We start from the raw sequence: 6,000 nt of genomic DNA on the forward strand, positions 1-6,000 counted from the left end.
GCCCTGTCAGGCTGAAATGCTGCCACCATCTGAGCAGGGCGATAATTCCCTTCTAGTATGGGGGCTCTACACAGGACTTCTGCCAAACAGAGAGATGTTGTACTGTTACTTTTGCCTACATTCAGATCCTTCTGAACAGCAACCAAGACTGTGGACCTACGGACAACTGAGCCAACATAACAACGTTGCTGTATCTGAAAGGGGAAGATCTCCTTTCCTCTCCTCTCCTCCCCCTGCTTCTGGCCGCTGCTAACTTTGTCTTGATTCATATGATCAGAGACTCTACACCCCATTACAAAACCCTTAGCCACCGAGATCCCCAGAACACAGTTCTGTGAAACAAGCTGTGATAAATGACATTGCTACTTGACTTACTGCAGAAGAGTGCTAAGAATCCCAGGCTGCCCATTCAGGAGCATGAACAGTAATGAAACTTTTCCCCAGAGATAACTAGTGCTTTGTAGCAGACCAGACTAGTTTCTGGTTCCAGGAAGGAACTGGGAGTCTGCCAGGGCTAGGTCAATGAAAAAAGGGTTAGAAGAAGCAGAGAGGCAGATGGGTCACTGCCTGGGGTAGCATGGTTGTTGCAGGGAAAGGCAGCCAGCTCTCAGTAGAAGAGGGATGAGAACTCCATTGGAGAACAGGACATGAATACTTTGTTTCAGAAGATCAGCAAGCATCCCATCTATGCTGTTCCTTTTGAAGTCTTATTGCTTCCTTGTGAAATGCTTCATGTAAAAGACAGGGACACATTCTCTTACAGCTTAAACTGGCCTTGCGCTGGTATTGTTCCACTGACTGCTGTCCAGCTACTTCTGACTTTCACCACTGAAAGGCAAGACAATCAGCCCTAATACAAACAAAACCAGAGCTGTTTAGCTGCTCAGCTATACAAAAGCTTCATCACTGATACATTCCAGCGATGTTTTGGATTGTCTCAGACATTAACTGTTTCAAAAGATCATGGCTGGGAAGAGGGTGACTAGAGGGAGGGGGGAATTTCCCATTTAGGACAGCAGGACCAGATGTCTTTTTGATGAGCTTCTCTTGGCTTCCCATTCTTTGACATATCCTTTTCAGTTGTTGAGTCCAAACTGCTTCCAGGACAAATTACAGGGAGCTCTAATAGCATAAATTGTTTTCTCTCCCCTCCGGATAGGGTAGCTATTTCTGGCCAAAGTGTGATACATGCTGACACAACAGTGCACTCAACAACCTGGGCATTTGTTCATCCTGGAGCTGTTCTTTCCTTATACTTGCTTTCAAACTCAGACCCTCTTCCCCCCTCCAGGAAGCTCCTTAACCTTCCATTGACAGTGTTAAACACCAGTGAAAGAAGTAGAAAGCATTTGTTGTTCCACTCCCTTCCAAGCTCAGTGTTGGGGACCCTCAAACCAGCAGAACTCCTTGAGTATCAATACACTGTACTTCATCATGTAACACTCACAGCAGTCACAGGAGATGGCTATCAGCCTCCTAAGAGTTTCTGATGCAGATGCATAAATAGCCATGGTCCTAGTTTTTGAGGGGATGGGATAGGAAATCAAGGCTGTCAGCTGAGCACATACTTAAAACTTCATCCACACAGATTCTTTCAGTGAAACAATGTTGAGTAATATTGCTGCCAGGCTGGCACAAAAAAAACGTGTGGACAGTCAAGCCCTCAGTGGAGGACTTGCCTCAGTAGAGCTGAACTCTTGGCATCTTTCAGCACCACTAAAACTTACCCAGGTGAGAGGAAAAACTAGTTTTACCAAAATACGGGAAAACATTAATTTTTGCATCTTGCTTTTTTAAGCTTTTTTAAAGTCTTCCCCATCATCACCACAAACTGTGGTCTGATGTCAACTGTGAGCTCACAGAAGGCTGTTTATTCTGGCTTTTTCCCAAGACGGAGATTTTTTTAGTCCTGCGTTCTTCTTTAGGCCTAAACCACTTCTACCCAGCCAAAGTCAATAAGCAGAGCACACTTCTGAGGTCAGCACCGCAGAAGTGGAAAAGCGATAATAAAAAAGAACCTGTGGTCCATACAGGAGAGCACCAGTAAAATGGGATTTGTTTCAGTGGAGACTAACTCCTGAAGAGGAGTCCAAGTTTCTTTCCCAGCCCCTACGTCTGCTATTAATATTAGCTCTCAGGATATATCAAACTACCTGCCAAAGCAGAAGTAACTACTGGGTAACAGATCTCATTTGTGTCCATTGCATCTTTACTTTTTTTATTTTCCTGTGAAAGGAGAGTTTAAGAGTCAAGAAGTCAGCATTGGTAAATATCAAAAGCACAGTTTCCCTTTTCTCACGTAGACCAGTGGAATTGAACTTCTCCTGCCTTCCCAACTATCATTAAGTATTCTATTTAAATAGGCCAGCTTCATGCCATCTATAATGAAGTTATAGTGTATTGCTCTGTTATGAAGGATGAAGCTGTTGTGTCCTACGGGGAGAAAAATCGCTGTAATCCAACTTTCCTTTTGAAAAGGCCTAATGTATCCACATGAGATCTTCTGGCAGAGACAACTGAGAGAATATAAATAGAAGCTTAAAAGAAGAGGAGGGGAAGGGGAAAATAACTCCAACAGGGCTGAGTAGCTGAAATTCACAAGTTTAATAGGAAGATGGATGACTGAAGAGCCTGTTCTGTGACACAATTAGGACTTTATGTAGGCCTTTTTCAATTATTTGTAGCTGACAAAATATCACACAAAGGCTGTTTCACTCTGCAGGCCAGGTGCCCAGAAATGGGTTTTTCGGGGGGGAGCAACTGGGACAGTTGCCCAGGGGCACAGGCCACTAGGGTCACCCAGGCTAAGTTAGGCAAGGGTGCAGAGCACCTCAAGAACAAGTGGCAGGAGTAAAGTGTCCTGCTCTGCCTGAGACCCCCATACATCCAAGCCTCAGTCTGCCCTTCCCCAGGGAGCACAGTGCTACAGCTAGTATTCACAGGCCACAACAGGCTGCCTGTGGGAGGTGACCGTAAGGGTGCACATGTTCATCTTACAACATGTGTCTCCTATCCTCCCGCAAGAGAGCTACAGTAAGGGGACATGTGGGTTTGTGCTACAGGAAGAGGGCAGTTCTCAGTACTGAAGTTACACTGAGAGTTCTTATCTAGTAGCCTCTTCCGGGCAGTAGCCTCTTCCCCAATTCTCACTGCCCACCCACCAAACACTGTTGTTATTATGGCACTTCTTTCTCAGTGCAAAGTTAGCTACTTCAGTTCTACCATCAAGGAAGACCACTTGACCTAACCACAGCATTCACACCTTCATTTGCTCCAGCGCTGCAGCTTAAGCTGGTAACATCCAGCTGACAAGTGGTGGTGAGCAATACCTTCAGTACCTCCCATGAAACCCACAGAAGGTCTTAGCAGACCTTCAGATTTTAAGTGCCTTTAATTTGATTTAGTTTACTTCAATCCCACAGTGAGATAATCTGACTAAGGAGATTTTATTTCAAGCTGAAAGTGCCCAGAGGGGAGTGGGATTAGTAAATTTAGTTAATTTTTGATGAAGTTTCCTGAGTGGTCCCATGGGGAGAAGGCTAAGTAGAATGCCAAGATCTGTACAGGAGTTAAATCTGCTTTGGTGGAATGGTGGTGGGACAAGGTCAAGCTTGTGAGAGCAGACGTAGACTTCTGGGGTCTGCTAGGCAAAGGTAAAGCAGGGTAATGGTCATGTTTGTCCATATCTCACAATTTGATCGAAGAGAGAAAGACAAATCAGAGGAGCAGAGTTTGCAGAGACAGGGGAGTCGTAGGAATCTCCTTCCTCGGAGGGAGGTGACTCCAGATGCAAGAACAAAATGGGGACAGCACCAGGCAGGGATCCTTCAGACAGTGTTAGCTCTTACCAGGGCAGCTTGTCTCCAGGGAAATGTTCTGAGGGCTTATTCTTGACTCCAGTCTTCTATGAATGGTTTACAATTTCCTTTGAAGACCAAGATGGCTCAGTAGTATGGTCACCGGGCGGAGGGGGGGATGTGGCACGGAACAGGGCCCTCCCACAGCCTGCAATCACAGTGACTCAGAGCACTCTTCCACTCCAGTGTCCACAGCAGGACCCAGGAAGGGCCAGGACCGCCTGGCAGGAGGAAGGGGGAGGGCAGGACTGTGACAGCCATGACTTTGGCTTATGTTTCTAAGTAAGCCTGCACCATTAGAGTTGTTTTCAAGTTATTTAAAAATGTGTTGCCACTGAAAGGTAATGTCTTCCCTCACTGCTTCCCTTGTATCAGCACTAGTAACAGGTTGGCTGTAGGAGAGTCTGATCAGCTTGCTGATACATCTGTAAACTACTCACTTTTTTCTTATGGTGTCACTTTTTCAGCTAGATTTTCAGTCAGATCACAGGGTGGATCCCTTGCGGTCGCTCCATTGTCACTCAAACTGGCAGAACACAGGAAAATTCACTTCCTAAGGGACCTCTGCTGGGATTGCTCCAAAGACAGAAAGAGCACAAATATACTTTTCTGCAAGTTGAAGAATTAGTTAGCTGTGGAAAATCCAATCCTTGAATGCCAAACTCTCTTCAAGTGGCCTGCTCAGGGTTGTTTAAGCATAATGACAGGTATTTAGATAGTCCAATATTTATTGGCCTCAGCATAACTTTATTTTCAATTATCTGCTATTTTTTCACAACCCTGGGCAGTAAGAGGATTAAATCCAATTCACTGTGTATCTTTTCCGGGGCGGGGAAGCAGCAGAGGGCAGTCGGGGGGAAACCAGCAAAAGCCAAAACATGAAAACTAAAACACATGCTTTTAAATGATTCAAAATCTCAAATGCTGACTTTTCTCCTCCCACGGTATCTGTGCTCTTAAATGCATCATTGCTAGGGGAATTATTCATATAGTCACATAAATAATCTTACTTAAGTCCTTTATATTGCAGTCCTCATTCATCTAGCTGGGATTCCTCTGTAAATGATAATTAGGGCTAAGAGCAAACCAAGATACCACAGAGTTTGCTACTGGCAGTCATTTAACATCCAGCATGGCATCAAGGTCATAAAACAGGCATTTCTCAGCAGTGGTTCATTCATTGTAAAACCTGTTAGCTTGTCTCCCATTTCACCGCAAACACTTAGGTTTACATAAAGACCTCAAAGCATGTATCAAGCAATGAATTCCTTGAATGGGATCAGCTGCATTTTGTTTTCTCTGCAGTGTCTAGCCTAAATCCAGAAGAGTCAGCCAAGAGGGAGCACTGTTTTCTTCTGGAGGCTATATTAGGCTGCTCCTGAAAAAGAGGGCTGGTTCTACCATCAACTCTTCTCTCCAATATCTGGTGCTGTGGGGGCTGGGATGTCCCAAACAATGGAAAATAGATAACGGATCTACTCCCAAGCATGATGTAGAGACCTCCAACAGCAGAAAGTCAGCCTCCAAGTAAGTCTGCTCCCGCCAGATCTGGCCTTGCTATTGGATGTTTCTTCATTGGGCTGCTCAGGGATGTGTTATTAATCCACACCTAGCCCCTTACTCTTGCCAACTGTGAAGACCTGGAATCTGACTAAGAGGGGCTCCACACTGTGGAGACTGCCTTCTCCAGACTTACGTCCAAGCAATATTGCCCCAGTTTTAGCAAAGACCACATAACTCCCACCAAGGCAAGAGTGCCCAGCAGAGACTATCTCATCTTCTTCCCTGAATGATAACCTGTCACAGACTGGGTAGGTCTCAGAGCTCAACCCTTTCTCCCTCCACCCCCAATATCCTCTTTAAGGATGTTGCTCCCCCAGCCTGACAGGGTTGGAAACTCCCTGGCTTAACAAAGCTGCTTGCAAAGACAATAATGAAAGGACAATGCACAATCTTCAGACCCCTCTACACTTAACTATTCCACCTGAGCCCTAGCCCTCTGGCCTGCAGACCCTGCCTCCCTTTGACCAAAGAGTCTATCAGGGTAAGCAGCAGAAGGACGTGGAAGCTTCCAGCCACACTTTCTGATGGGTTGTCCAACCAAAACCCTTAGCAGCGATTAAACTGCCTTGCAGGCTGGATT

The sequence above is a fragment of the Apteryx mantelli genome, chromosome 7 (genome assembly GCF_036417845.1).
Source record: "Apteryx mantelli isolate bAptMan1 chromosome 7, bAptMan1.hap1, whole genome shotgun sequence".
Lineage (NCBI taxonomy): Eukaryota > Metazoa > Chordata > Aves > Apterygiformes > Apterygidae > Apteryx > Apteryx mantelli.